The sequence below is a fragment of the Tachypleus tridentatus genome, unplaced genomic scaffold (assembly GCF_004210375.1).
Source record: "Tachypleus tridentatus isolate NWPU-2018 unplaced genomic scaffold, ASM421037v1 Hic_cluster_2, whole genome shotgun sequence".
Taxonomy (NCBI): Eukaryota; Metazoa; Arthropoda; class Merostomata; order Xiphosura; family Limulidae; genus Tachypleus; species Tachypleus tridentatus.
Window position 1 is genome coordinate 44997002 of NW_027467782.1, and position 16206 is coordinate 45013207.

Consider the following 16206-nt stretch of genomic DNA (forward strand, 5'->3'; position numbering starts at 1 on the left):
TAATTGTAGTTAGGTCATCTGTAAAGAAACTTAATATATTACCTAAAATGAAAAGAGAAAAAGTGGAAATTTCAATGTAAAAAAGAGACTTGGAAATAATAGCCAGTTATGAAGTTGTATAAACGATCTTGAGTTACACTTACAATTAAGATTTAATTAATCAATCAGTATAAATAGTTATTTACAACTTTCAACTGATTAGATCTGATTTCCATACAGTACTTAATAATAAGATCTTTATCAGAGTCTAATTTAGGCTAATGCAGTGAGTTATGTGGAATCTTTAATAATATACTATGTGCAAGTAGAGCTGCATTGGTATCAGAAAAATTGGATACAGAAACTTAATAATAGAAAATTCTATGAGATATTTATATAATGAAGTAGTACAGAATCTCTTAGTAACTGAGTTCATGAAAGAAAAAGACTGGGTTCAAAATACCTACAAACAAACAATCCTTATTAATTCACTAACACAAACATTGCGTGTGTATACTTGCCCAAGGAACAATAAACAGTCTCTTCTACAAAAATAAGTATCATCATTTTATTGAGCTTAAACTATCTACCAGACTGTTTAAACTCAATATTTCTCACTTTACAGGCAACATCAGATTCATCAAGAGGCCCATTACACCATGAGCAGAATAGGTGTAAGCTCAATACAATGGTAAGGAGAAAGATAACTTAAACAACATCAAATTACATACACACATACACACACACACAGAACAAATTATAAATTCAAAAACATACTATGTCAAATACTGATTGAGGTGTTTAAGACTGTTAAGGGAAATTATAAACGTAACAGTTGTCTTTAATTAAGACAACTTTATTTTTCTAACAGGGTAGCTGACCCCTCAAAAGGATTGCTTTCAGATGTAGTACATGCAGTTAATCTGAGGAAGTTGAAGGGAAGACACATTACATATCTGAATAATAAGGGATGGCTTTGAGTGTTTTGTTATTAGTTTAGGGTTTAGTACAGTGGATAGGACAGTCTCAACATACTGGCATATTCCTTGTTGTTTTTAAATTACATGTATTTATTTGTACACACAATATTTTTCTCTCTCCCTAATTCAGGCTTGTCTTCAAACTAGTAGATAATTTTAACTTTCAAAAAATAAAATTCAAAGTTGAACCATGGTTACACAGTGTGTTAAGTTTTACCATTCTTGTGAACACTTATGACAAAGACAGCACAACCCTTAGACAAAGAACTCGATACAGCATCCTAATTTTAAAAATTCTCCATAAAAAGAATTCAATATCATAATTTTATTAACACGCCTTACAACACAGAAATTTACCACCAAAGTACAGAACAACTATATAAACCCTATAATGAACACTTCAGAAACTTTTAACAAAGAAATGCAATAAAGAAAAACCCTTCCATAATGATTATACAAAATAAATTTTAACATAGCAGAAAATACAAATTTCAATCTCAATACAAAAATGATTTAAATAATATACATTTAATGTATAGTTACAATGAAAAATAATGTTTAAGAATAATACATAAAACTGCAAACAATGAAATGCAAAATAACCCTTGAATAACAACTCATGACATAAGAGGAAGCTATTCTTTAGATGAACTAAAGATAGATAAATTAATAACTTCTTTTGCTCTATGACAAATGAAGAACAAATCAGCATTAGATCAAAAATTAAGCCTTTATGCATTAAATAAAATTACTTCTAAAAAAATTTAAAAGTATATATAAAATAACACTTAATAATACATACTAAACAAATTAATCTTTTGAAGAAATTCAGTACTAACATAATGATTATAATAAAAAAAATGTAGGGACATATGTACTGAAATTGGTATGTTTACATTATAAAACCAAATAAATCAAACCCACTAGCCAGCCACTGCAAATTATTTATACTTTAATCAATTACTCATTCTTAAATACCAAAAACAATATATCAGAAGAGAAAAAGCAAATAATAAAAAGAGAAAATACCACGATGCTTATATATCACTCAATTAAATATATATATATACACACACATACAGGGAGTGAACAAAAGAAGTTGCCCCTTTTAAAATGTTAATTTTTTATGTCTTTTAATAAATAATAGAAAAATTTGTAAAAACTATGTTTTTAGAATGTGCTATTTTATCAAATATGATATCAAATCGTAATTTTTACATGGCTTTTGTAAATACCTGAACTTTTTATGATTTTTGTGACATTTTATCATAAGAAGTGATGTGCTCCCTGCTACAGTTTCTTAGATATTCTTATTCCTAGTTGCCTACAATTGTTAAAATTAGGATTTAAGATCATATTTGAACAGATCTCATCAAGTGTGTTCTAAAAACGTATGTTTTAGATATTTTTCTGTTATCTAACAAAAGATATAACAAATTAAAAAGGCAACTTTTTTTTGTCCACCTCCTGCACATGGGGAAAATTTATACTAACCTAAGCAGCAGAAATGAGGTCTAGCTTTCATCACTCACACTTCATATCCAACATCACACCCTCTATAGTGGCAGTGGATCACCACTTGGCTGCTATGGTGTCTCTTATTATTTCTCTAGCTCAGTCTAAAGTTTGGCTGGCTTAAGCCAGCTCTGTCAGCAGCTGGTAGTGTTACTGCAGTAGATATTTGCAGTTATACATGGTCCAAGTTTTTGTGGATATTTCCTGATGTGCATACTTTAAAAAATTGAACTTGCATCACTGTCAGGACTATGGCAATGAATGTTGATGGTTTCATTTACAAGTCAGCCATCATCTGCAACTGATGCAATCTTCAGAACCTCTTGGTCACTGGCCTCATATTTAACACTGCCAGTAGTCCAGTGATCCCTTTGTTTATCTCTCTGTTGTTATTGATGACACTACTGACAATAAGATCTTCACAGTTTGTTGGCTACTAGCAACAATGATTCCAAAGGTGTTGTATTTGTTATTTGTGGTACTGAGTTCTGGAAGACGTGTTTCTCTGCCACCCAACATTCAGCTGTCCTTTAGGACAACCTCAACTCTCACAGAGCTTCTCTGGCTTAGAGATATAGTGATATTTTGCACAGACCAATGCACGTACACTACTTGTAGCTCATTGTTTATAGACACATTATGATAAGACACTTAGGGAGAGGGTTCTTGATACTGAAGGGCCTACCATTCATCTTTCTTGATAACAATGTTTTGGAAGCTGACTGCCATGTCTGCACCACTGGTACAAAGGTGGTGCTTAGCTAATCATTAGTGGATTCTGCCACTCTGTCCAATAAGGTGTAAGGCTCTTAGGTCTGCTTGGTCCCCAGACTTCAGAATCAGTTAGGTCTCGTAATCTGAGGGTCGCGGGTTTGCATCCGAGTCCCGCTAAACATGCTCGCTTATTCAGCCGTGGGGGCGTTATAATGGGACGGTCAATCCCACTTTTCGTTGGTAAAAGAGTAGCCCAAGAGTTAGAGGTGGGTGGTGATGACTAGCTGCCTTCCCTCTAGTCTTACACTGCTAAGTTAGGGACGGCTAGCACAGATAGCCCTCGAGTAGCTTTGTGCGAAATTCCAAAACAAACAAAAAACAAAGCTTTTGTAGTCTGAATCCATCGCCTCACAGAGAAGAGAGAAAAGTCGAGACTAAAGTGGCCGAGACTTGATGAAATTTACTACTTGAATAACTTGATTCATAACAGACTGCAAATCTTTCAGTAAAGATTTGGAGGGAAGCACCTCTCTGTGAATCATGCAGTGAACAATCCTAATGTTTGGATTTTGTTGGCGCACCAGAATGACGAATCCCTTCTTTTACCTTACATTGAAGAACAGCCATCGGTGAAAACGCTGACACAGTTATTCCAATGTAATTTGAAGAGCAAAATGTTTTCATTCACCAACTCGAAAATGTCTTGGCCTTTCCTGTACTTTTTAAATCTTTGCAAAATTAGTATTCGTTTACCATTTTCCATCTTTTATGAATCGAACAAAAGTCAGAACTTGAGATTTTCCACTAACGTCAGAAGATTCATCAACTTCAAGAGACCAGAGCAGAGACAATTCATCTTCAGGTGCTTCCAAGTGTTCGCAAACTTGATCCTTCAAATCCAACGATAAGTCTTCAATTCTGAGTGAAATTGTGTCACTGGACAGTGGAACTTACTTAACCTTTTTGGCAGCATCCGTTCCAAGCATAGTTTCAACAATGATTGCTAATGCTGGCACAATGACTGATTTGGCCTCCGTATGCGCTTTCTTGCGTTTTGCAAACAACTGAAAAACCTTATAACTTGCAATCAATCCTTTTTCGAACAGCTTCATCTATTTCACAAGCTTCCTTGATCGCTCATGTTGTTGAACCGCGAGATTCTCGAAGTGCAACCCAGTATCACCAGTTCTAGCCAATATTTTTATGACACAAGTTGAAACACAAGCAATTAACACAGCATTACATCCACCACTATACTGGTACAGATATGTAGATGACACGGTTGCAGGATTCAAATCTACAGAACACATACTTAATTTTTCAATCACATTAACTCTATACATCCCAACATTAACTTCACATGTGAACAGGAAGAAAGCAATCAAATATCATTTCTTAACCTCAAAATTACAAGAACTGACACACAATTCAAAACAGAAATCCACCGAAAAATCACCCATACTGGACTATACATTCCTTGGGACTCAGCACATGAAACAAAACAAAACTCAGCATACTAAGAAACCAAATAAACACAGCCATAAAACTATGCTCACCAGATAAAATTAACGATGAATTAGACAAAATAAAACAATACTTCATCAACATCAATAAGTTTCCTCCACAAACCGTAGAAAACATAATACGCACACACCTAGACAAAAGCAAAATCAACCACCAACTAAAGTAAATACAGCTCACGAATCAAAAAACCACGAAACCATATACTGCTGTATACCATATATTCCTGACATCAGCAAACAAATAACCAACATTTGGCAAAATTAGTAACAAAATATGACATTCCAGTTAATACCAAATTTATTCAAAACCAGGCACAAAACTGAGGTCTATACTATGTAAAACTACACTGACAAACACAACACCAACATTATTTATAAAATACAATGTGATAACTGCCACGACTTCTATATTGAGAAACAAGTAGAAAAATGGAAACCAGATTCAAAGAACATAAAAGTCACCTTCACACGTTTTCGAACACTGCAAGTCAAATAAACACAACATAACCATAGAAAACACTCAAATACTAAATAAAGAAACAAACATAAACAAACGCAAAATTAAAGAAGCCTTACTTATACAACAACTTAAACCCAAAATAAACCAATATAAAGGAACGCCTTTATACCTATATTAATATAATAAAATAAATAAAATTATATATTCAAACATCTAATACCGCCCTCTACATTTCGACACACAGTTACACAACCCCCTTTCAAACATGTGGTCAGCTTCCGGTCAGTTACCTCTTTCTTTGTGAACCTGACGATGACCGAAGAAGGTCGAAACGTTGTTCGCTCTTCTATGTAAAATATTTTCTCAACCCAAACGAGCCGTTTTGCATATAAATCTTTTGGTCTATCCTTCACAGCTGAATGTTTTGTTTCCAAGTGTCTCTTCACTTTGCTAGGAACAAGCGCCTCGTTCGATAAAGCTGCATTGGAGAGTAGGCAGAATGGTAATTGAGAATGTTCCGATTCCAAAGCGATAAAACCGTATTCGATGTATTTGTTTTTGTACTTTCGTTTGATTCCTTGCTTTTGATTCAACACATTCTCCTTTGCAGCACCAGACTAAATTTTTTTTTTCATGGATAAATGATAAGCTAATTCATACACGATAAGCACGAAGTTCTGCAGTTGGTATAAAATTCCTACCTACAGAGTAGTAGCTGTAACTTACCGCATAATGAGAACTTGTTCCAGAAAGCAGTTTGATTGTTTGATGCATCATTTATGACGTACGAAGCGCTTTTATGCATAATAAAATTCACTGTTAATTCATACCATTATAGTTAAAGGAAAAATGTGTTGGTTAAACATAGTAGCCTACTTTTTTCAAATTAATATAAATCAAACATAATAATGTGAATCATACATACTTACATTACAATTTTGATGGAACCTTTTGTAGTCCATTTCTTTAGCTTTTTCTAATCACATTAGCCATCTTAAGCCTAATGTTTGGAAGAGCGTAAACTTAAAACTCAATAAATCACTAAATTAAAAACACAAAACTAAATAAAAGTTCTGGATTTTCAAAACGTAAAAGGATGGTAAAGCTTTTGATATTACCAAGAGTTTTCTGAATTTCTCGAATTTATGTTGTTATAGATAACTAAGAGTACATACGTTTAAATGATTCTTCCACAACGGTTAAAACGTTCTATTTTGCTAAGCAATCGCAATTCAATATCTCAGAATAGAACAATGTGATGTAACCAATCAAATTCAGCTAGGAACAAGCGACACTTTACAAAACGAAAAGAAAAATGAATATACTTTCTAAAATTAACAAATGTTTAAGTAATCCACTTTTAACACATTTTTCATAACTCTTGCAACCATTTTATTTTTTATTAATTTTTCCAAAATTAATTCAAATAAAAGTAGTTACGTTATATGCAATAAAACCTAAATGACAAGTTTGTTGTTGTTGTTGTTTTGAATTAAGCACAAAGCTACACAATAGGTTATCTAGGCTCAGCCCACCACGGCTATTGAGAGCCGAATTTTAGCGTTGTAAGTCCACAAACATTCCGCTGAGCCACTGGGTAGCAAATGACAAGTAATTAGAAAAATGAATCAATAATGGCATGTTTAATTATTTTAGGCCCGGCATGGCCAAATGCGTTAAGGCGTGCGACTCGTAATCCAAGGATCGCGGGTTCGCATCCCCATCGCGCCAAACATGCTCGCCCTTTCAGCCGTAGAGGCGTTATAATGTTACTTTCAATCCCACTATTTGTTGGTAAAAGAGTAGCCCAAGAATTGGCGGTGGGTGGTGATGACTAGTTGTCTTCCCTCTAGTCTTACAGTGCTTAATTAGGGACGGCTAATTCGTGAAATCAAAGTATTTTGATGGCTAAAATTATTATACCAAGATATTGAGTCTTACATTTACTAAAGAAGAACAAAGCAATTCTATAAAGATATAAGACGAAACCCCAATTTTCAATTTCTTTTTAAAAAAACATCGATGCAAAAAAATAGTAATAATGGACACTTCATAAAAAAGATATAATGTCAAACAAACAAATACATTAAAATTTTAGAAATAAATAACTTCACTTTTGTCATCCTGCAATTATTATGTGAAATACATAAGCAAATACCTAATTGGATTACCGAAACGATTCACTAAGAAACACATCGACATATATACTATAATCATACCAAATCCAGATATTCATTAAGAAACACATCAACATAATTATACGAAATCCAGGTATTCATTAGGAAACACATCAACATAATTATACCAAATCCAGGTATTCATTAAGAAACACATCAACATAATTATACCAAATCCAGGTATTCATTAAGAAACACATCAACATATGTATACCAAATCCAGGTATTCACTAAGAAACACATTGACGTGAACACCGTAACTATACCAAATCCAGGTATTTACTAAGAAACACATTGACCTCTATATTATAATCATACCATATCCAGGTATTCTGTAAGAAACACATCGACATCAATACTATAATCATACCAAATCCATCCACATATTTACTATAATAGTACCATATCCAGGTATTCACTGAGAAACACATTAACATAAATACTATAATCATACCAAACACATCGACATATATACTATAATCATACCAAATCCAGGTATTCACTTAGAAAAATATCGACATAAATACTATAATCATACCAAACACATCGACATATATACTATAATCATACCAAATCCAGGTATTCACTAAGAAACACATCGACATATATACTATAATCATACCAAATCCAGGTATTCACTAAGAAACACATCGACATAAATACTATAATCATACCAAACACACCGACATTTATACTATAATCATACCAAATCCATCCACATATTTACTATAATCATACCATATCCAGGTATTAACTGAGAAACACATCGACATATATACTATAATCATACCAAATCCAGGTATTCACAAAGAAACACATCGACATATATACTATAATCATACCAAATCCAGGTATTCACAAAGAAACACATCGACATATATACTATAATCATACCAAATCCATCCACATATTTACTATAATCATACCATATCCAGGTATTAACTGAGAAACACATCGACATATATACTATAATCATACCAAATCCATCCACATATTTACTATAATCATACCATATCCAGGTATTCACTGAGAAACACATTAACATAAATACTATAATCATACCAAACACATCGACATATATACTACAATCGTACCAAATCCAGGTATTCACTTAGAAAATATCGACATAAATACTATAATCATACCAAACACATCGACATATATACTATAATCATACCAAATCCAGGTATTCACTAAGAAACACATCGACATAAATACTATAATCATACCAAACACACCGACATTTATACTATAATCATACCAAATCCATCCACATATTTACTATAATCATACCATATCCAGGTATTAACTGAGAAACACATCGACATATATACTATAATCATACCAAATCCAGGTATTCACAAAGAAACACATCGACATATATACTATAATCATTCCAAATCCATCCACATATTTACTATAATCATACCATATCCAGGTATTAACTGAGAAACACATCGACATATATACTATAATCATACCAAATCCAGGTATTCACAAAGAAACACATCGACATATATACTATAATCATACCATATCCAGGTATTAACTGAGAAACACATCGACATATATACTATAATCATACCAAATTCAGGTATTCATCGAAAGAAACACATCGACATATATACTATAATCATACCAAATCCATCCACATATTTACTATAATCATACCAAATCCAGGTATTCACTAAGAAATACATCGACATAAATACTATAATCATAGCAAATCCATCGACATATTAACTATAATCATACCATATCCATGTATTCACTGAGAAACACATCGACATAAATACTATAATACTAATAGCAAATCCATCGACATATTAACTATAATCATACCAAATCCAGGCATTCACTAAGAAACACATCGACATATATACTATAATTATACAAAATCCAAGTATTCAAATCAATATTTGTTTTTGTTTCGCTTGAGGCTATTTGAGGGCTATCTGCGCTTGTCGTCCCTAATTTAGTAATGTAAGAGTAGGTGGAAGACAGCTGATCATCAGTACCTACCGCTAATTTCCTGCGTTACTCTTTTAACAACGAATAGTGGGATTGACCGTTACGTTAAAACGCACCCACTTCTAAAAGAGCGAGCATGTTTGGTGCGACCAGGATTTTAACCCGCGACCCTTGGATTACAAGTCGAGTGCTTGAACCACATGGCCATGCCGGGCGAAAGTAATGAGAAGTACTTGTAGTTACTAAGGGTAATCTGAAACAAGTAACGTTGAGATGCTTGTTTCATATGGAGGATTATCACACAAAAATATATTATTCCTGGTAGGATTTTTCTTTACTAATTAAAATACTTTTTATTAGTGTTTTAAATAGAAAGTTCTACCGTTCATGATTTTTGGCTTAAAAAGATTACACGTTCGCCAGTGACGTAGCTAGGGAAGGGGGGGGGGGTCAAGGGTGTACATCTGTCCCCGGGCGCAGCGTCGGGGGGGGGGGCGCCAAATTGATGTTACATAATTAGGAATGAATTTCAGAATGAAATGTTTTCCCCTCTTAACCAAGTAATGTCCAGTGTCCCATATATGAGAGTTGCAACGTCATGTGTTGCCACAATTTGGTTGTGATTTGGTCACGTTATACCATAACGCTGTTATGAAATCGTCAAAATGCAGTCACTTCATAGCGAATAATCAACGTTGTTATGTAACATTGTGTGAACGTTGTGAAATGAACATTATATGCTGTAAATCAGTAATCAGAACGCACATTACACGAGTACTTCACCGAACAAAGTCGGTAAATTGTCTATTACTTGATCCAGTTTTGCAATGCTACCATGACCTCAGCGCCTTGTCCTTCGGGAGTAACCGAACGGCTATAACAGATAATTGACCCCCGCAAGTCTGACCAATGTTTCATGACCAATGCTGTCAGTGAACAAAGGTCATGGAGTGACATTATTCACTGGACTAAGAATGTAACTTGAAATTCTTGATATGAGTATGCTCTCTTTGTACACACTCCCATTAAATGATCAAGAAAAAAGATGTTTAACATTACAGATATTAATTTTGAGGTAAAGAGGACTGGAAGGTTAAACACGAACCATCTAGTGGAAGAAGACTATTGTATTGTTTGAAATGGTAAGTGAGTTTTCCAGTGATGAATATTAGTAGTCTGTTCTCTTTATTATACTTTTAAAATTAAACAATAAGTTATTCTCTTGTAAACACTCTTAAACTCCTATATTTTGTTTGTTTTAATTGATTTTTTTTACCTAGTGTTTTCCTAGCATCATTACAATATGTACCTGATTTGCATGTTTGTTTGTTTTTTATCTTTATCATTTAATACTGAAACTTATGTTAGTGAACTTTCTATTTGTCTTTCCTACAAGAAAACATCTCTTAAATAGCAACTTCTATAACTTTTACGAAATAAAAATTCATTCAATGTTTTTAGGTAAAAATAAAATATCTACTATTTCTAAACTACTTAGTTCAGAGACGTCTCAAGAAATGTTTCTAGGAACAGAGGGTTAAAGTTAAGAGCAATGAATCTGCCATTACAGACAAGTGCTTACAATCAGACTTGATCATTATAATATGTAAGACTCATTTAAGTCATACTGTAGATTTGCAGCTATATATACTCTATAATAATAAATGTTGGTTTGTTCTTTTAGGTTCTTAACCCTGCAGGAGAATTTCGTCCAACATAAAACAGCTGCTTATATAGGTACAGTAATCTGAAATTACATAAAGCACATTATTTCAATGGCATTTACTGTGTATGTATGGTAAGAACAATACATCTCTGTGGTAACCTGCTGTTGATATTACCAGCAAGTGGCAACAAGTTAATCCCAATGACATTATGTCAGGATTTACAGAATGTCATCAAGACTGCATAGATTTCTTTGAAAACCTGACTGATAATTTCCATGTTTTATATCCAAGAAGCTGCTGTGGTAGTGACATTTTCCAATATTAAGCTACAAGGTAGGTATCTAGAGGTTTTAAGTAAAGCTGCTGATAAACCTAGGAATTTTTATTGGAACTCATAATCAAGTATTCTTTATAAACATATTAAAGGAGAATCAGGATTAATTTAATGCATCACTTCTTAGCTTGCACCCTAAGCAAATATAATTATTGTCAGAAAACAACAAAATTATAAACCCTGTCATTTTGAAACTCCTTCAAAGGTAATGAGCACACTATGTTTTTGTAACTTACAAGAGGGTAAACATTGTAGATAATGGAAAAGTAATTAAAAGTTTTAATGACATTACGAAACCTAAAAAATGATCAAATGTTTATACACTAATATTTTAGTATTATTAAAAAGGATAAACAAGTTCTTGCTTTTCTGACCCTGATGTTATGCACAAGAAACACTTTTATAGGGGTATAAAAACTGTTAATGCTGAGTTCCTTTAAATTTTTTCACGAGTAAAAATTACTGAAGACAACGATTGTATGAAAAGTTAACAAATGTTTGAAAATATCTAGATATTATTACTTTTGACTAGAATTTTCATGATACCAAAACACTGGATTAACATCTCAACAGGACAAAATCAAATACCATGATTACATAATGCACTAAACTCATACCTCACTAAAAACAAAATATACAACATGATCACTTCTGTTATGTTTTACCAGATAGGGATGATAATTAACACCTAAAGGCTATAATTACCTAATAAAGCAATGTAGTTAAACCCCACTATTTAATAAAGCATGTATCACAACCACTCAAAAAACATAGCTGATTATGACCAGAAAAAAAAATACATACCAGTACTGTTTGTACACTAAGTCCTGTCTAATGTGATAAAACATTGTACTGTAGCCAGCTGTGTTTTAATGTACAGAAAACCCACACAATGGCTCTCTATGGAGAGCATACGTCAGCTTCCACTTGATAAATCCACTACCACTGCTACATAGCCCATGAACACATTAGCAAATTTTTTATATGTACGGAATTTTTTCATCGTCTTGTGACTCCTAAAAATAACCCTCAAAGTTGATGATGAAAACATAATGATATGAGCTGTCTCAGATATATATTTTTCAGCTTTACGAGATTCTAGATTGACCAAATGTTATTATTTTACATGAATAATAAATGTAAAAAGGTTCAATCATAAAGGAGAGATATTCTAATAAAATATAATAACTTTTAAATAGTTGTGTGAAAAAAAATAGAGAAAAATTACAAATAAACTTTAAGAATATAATATAACAAGTTAGAAAGTTAAAATCTCCCTCTGAATGCATTAATTAATTTAAAAACTACATGTACTTTGGACTTCAAAGGTTTATTACATGCATTAATGATCTAATGATTTCATTCATATATAATTTCAGTCAGACAATACGGTAAGTGGATGGTAGATAATATTCTAGACATATCAGACAGAATGTGTTTGTTTTGTTATAGCAAAGCAACAACGGGCTATCTGCTGTGTCTACCAAGGGGAATCAAAACCCTGACTTTAGCATTATAAATTCAAACAGTAACCTCTTTCCTACTAGGGAACAGACAATGAACACTTGTATAACAGTTGTTATGGAGTGAATACCTTTTCTAAGTTAACATTCACAAACTTCATATTATAAAAACTGTTATAATAACAAACTACTTACATCAATAGTATTCCAACCACTACTGTAGTTGTTGTATGCCAGTGAGCCTTATAAGCTATTAAATACAATGGTAGCCCACATCAAAATCTTATATCAATGTTAAAATAGCCTTCTTGTTTTCAAGTTATAAATTTCTCTAAAAAACGATTCCTAATTCTTTTAGCTTTTTTCACCTCAATCAAATACATTAGACTACTGAAGGTTTTTCAATGTGTGTAAATAATCATACTTAAATAATTTTAAACCTTTACACCACTATTATTTTCTAATGGTATTCAAAACATATAGTCTTCAAAAAAAAAAACGCAAAAGGCAGAATATAAGACATATTGTTAACAAGTTTATTCCGGGTAGTTCTGTGTGACATGTGTGAAACTTTGCACAGTCACTGCTGAACATCCAAAGTCTGCAAAGGCGAAGTCCACGCTCACTAGTTGAAGTTTAACGTCACTCAACGTCAATAACGAGTATGCCCCCCGTGAGCATCAAAAACTGTTTGGAATCTCCTGCCCATGGAAGCGATGAGATGACAAATCACATCCTGTGGAATGGCTGACCACTCAGCCTGCAAAGCTGCTGCAAGCTGAGGTAGAGTCTGCGATTGAGGTTGTCGCCGTCGCAGACGTCGGTCCAACTCGTCCCAAAGATGTTCGATGGGGCTTAAATGTGGTGATCTGGAGGGCCAGGGAAGAACGTTGATGTTGTGGTGTCTCAAGAAGACAGTCGTGAGTCGGGATGTGTGAGGACGGGCGTTGTCATGTTGAAAACGTCATTGAAGTTCACCATGATGGGTTGCACATGGGGTTTTAGAATCTCGTCGACGTATCGTTGAGCCGTAAGATTCCCTCGAATGTGCAAAAGGACTGTTGAAGCAGTAGACGTCGCAGTGGTGGTCCTATCCCGAAGGTGACGTAACCGGATGTAGTGATCCTGTGCGGGCGTGGTCACACGAGGTCTGCCAGATCGTGGACGGTCACGAGTTGATCCATGTTGTTGGTGACGATTCCATAGCCTTTTGATGGTGCTATATTAATATAATAAAATAAATAAATTATATATTCAAACATCTAATACCGCCCTCTACATTCCGACACTCAGGTAGCTTTCGGTCAGTTACCTCTTTCTTTGTGAACCTGACGATGACCGAAGAAGGTCGAAACGTTCGCTCTTCTATGTAAAATATTTTCTCAACCCAAACGAGCCGTTTTTGCAGATCTCTCAAACAAATTTATTGGATACGCATGCGTTTTGGCGAAAATCCGATGTTTTCCTCCGTTTTCAAAGTGCACAACTTTTATTGTCATTTTGGTCTGACAATCAGTGCCTTAACACGTGTAACATCACATACTCTGAGCTTGTAACGTTATTACATATATTTCTCTTTAAAATAACAAAAATATCCCTTTTGCCTTTCTTTTTTTAAAGAGTATATTTATATATGGTGCCTTTGTTGTTAATATTTGCAATAATTTTATCAAGATACAAATAATAGTTGATACTATGGAATAAGAACCAGAATTTTATTTGATTAAGTAAGTGGTTCAAAAGTTGTATGAAGTTTAAAGTTAGGCAATTGAAAACAGATGTTTCATTTCAAAGAGAATAACTGATATTTACCAGTAAGACAGGAGCATTATGCAGTGAAAACAATATTTTATTGTTAAAAAAGGCTCCATTACCTACAAAGATTCATCAGAAATCCATCATCATATCATATTATTTACAATAGGAAAATAATTAAATGTTCAAAAAAATACCTTTCAAAATTATGTGAGAGTGTAGATGTTATCTTGTGTAATCATAGATAACTCAAATGATAAAAATATTACACTTAAAATATTTTTAAAAATTATTTTATAAACTGCTATAGTTTATGACTGTATATATACATATATGAAGTATAGTCAGTATATACGTATTTTTTTATCAAATTAGCACTAAAATGGTGAAAATGTTTTTATATTACATTTCTATAAAATGTGCAAATATTTGAAATTTACGTAATAACATTTTATTGTGAAAATTATTTGTATTTTATCCAAAAAATCACAAGCATAAGCAAAATAAGTAACTGAACAATTTAAAAATGTTTTCATCTTCAGTAATATTAGACCCTTTGGCTCCCTGTTAATGGCCAGTGATCCCACAAGAATATATATGTATGTGTATGAAATTTCCAAGAATGCTTCAAATGAATGTCCTAAATGAGTTGTATTATATGCCACAACAGCAGTTTCTTTGGTACTATATTATCAATCAAAGACAAAAGCTTTAAGAATTAATATTTTTTCACTTAATCTGCTAAGTGTATTACGTCTATTATTAATACTCTTAGGTAACATTTGAGGACTTAACTGACACCTAATAAAATTCAATTTAGATGTTAGAAAATTGCTCATACTGACGTCCAAGCCCCTAATGGCACAGCGGTATGTCTGCAGACTCACACCACTAAAATCTGGGTTTCGATGCCCCTGGTGGACAGAGCACAGATAGCCCATTGTGCAGCTTTGTGCTTAATTCTAAACAAACAAACTGATGTCCAACAAATATTCGAAATTTTGAGTAACTTACAAGTTATTGTGTCACAAAATATTGTGAACTCAGATAATAAATGAGCCATTTATCCCAGTCTCATACACACTTTGAAGAACTTTAAATTGTATTTGCAATAATTAACTTACAACTACCTCTTCTACTAGTTTTGAGTTTGATCAGCATCCGACATTGAATTTTAGCTTTACACATTTCGTGGGTGTGAGCGCTAGTTCTAAAACTAATGCAATATCAAAAATTACAGATTAAAATCATATTAATTACTTATCTTAGAATATGGAGACAACTATTGTGATATCAATCAAGTCTTATTTCTCACCTTTTAACCTAATAATACTATTGATATTACAAAATGTTCTGTTCCACTAACAATGATAAGAATATAAACATACGTATGCTTTCTTATTTTCTTCATATGACGAGAACTTTCTTGCAGATTCGGTTGTACTCTTTGTTCGAAACTGTAGAGGTCGCTTGATAACACATACAGATAGCTAACTGCTCAGAAGACTGACAATTTTTACAATTTTATTTTAGTGAAGTGATGTCTCCAAAGAAAAACCAAACGAACCAGGAAAGAAAGCTGATCAGAAGAATGAAATATATCAATGTAAAACAATTTTAAATTTTATTGTTGTATACATAGGCACTGAAATACTGAATTATGTAAAT

The 16206-nt window shown here is 33.1% G+C and overlaps 1 long non-coding RNA gene across 2 annotated transcripts; it reads left to right on the plus strand.

Annotated features, from left to right (window-relative positions):
- The first annotated feature begins 280 nt into the window (after window positions 1-280).
- On the plus strand, window positions 281-16153 carry LOC143242562 (uncharacterized). 2 transcript variants are annotated; one of them, XR_013022927.1, is made up of 3 exons: window positions 281-670; window positions 10381-10461; window positions 11004-11890. It is a non-coding gene; the product is annotated as an uncharacterized LOC143242562 (long non-coding RNA). The 2 variants fall into 2 exon arrangements; XR_013022928.1 differs by lacking the exon at window positions 281-670 and adding an exon at window positions 16072-16153 and having other exon boundaries at window positions 9176-10461; window positions 11004-11319.
- Window positions 16154-16206: the final 53 nt, after the last annotated feature.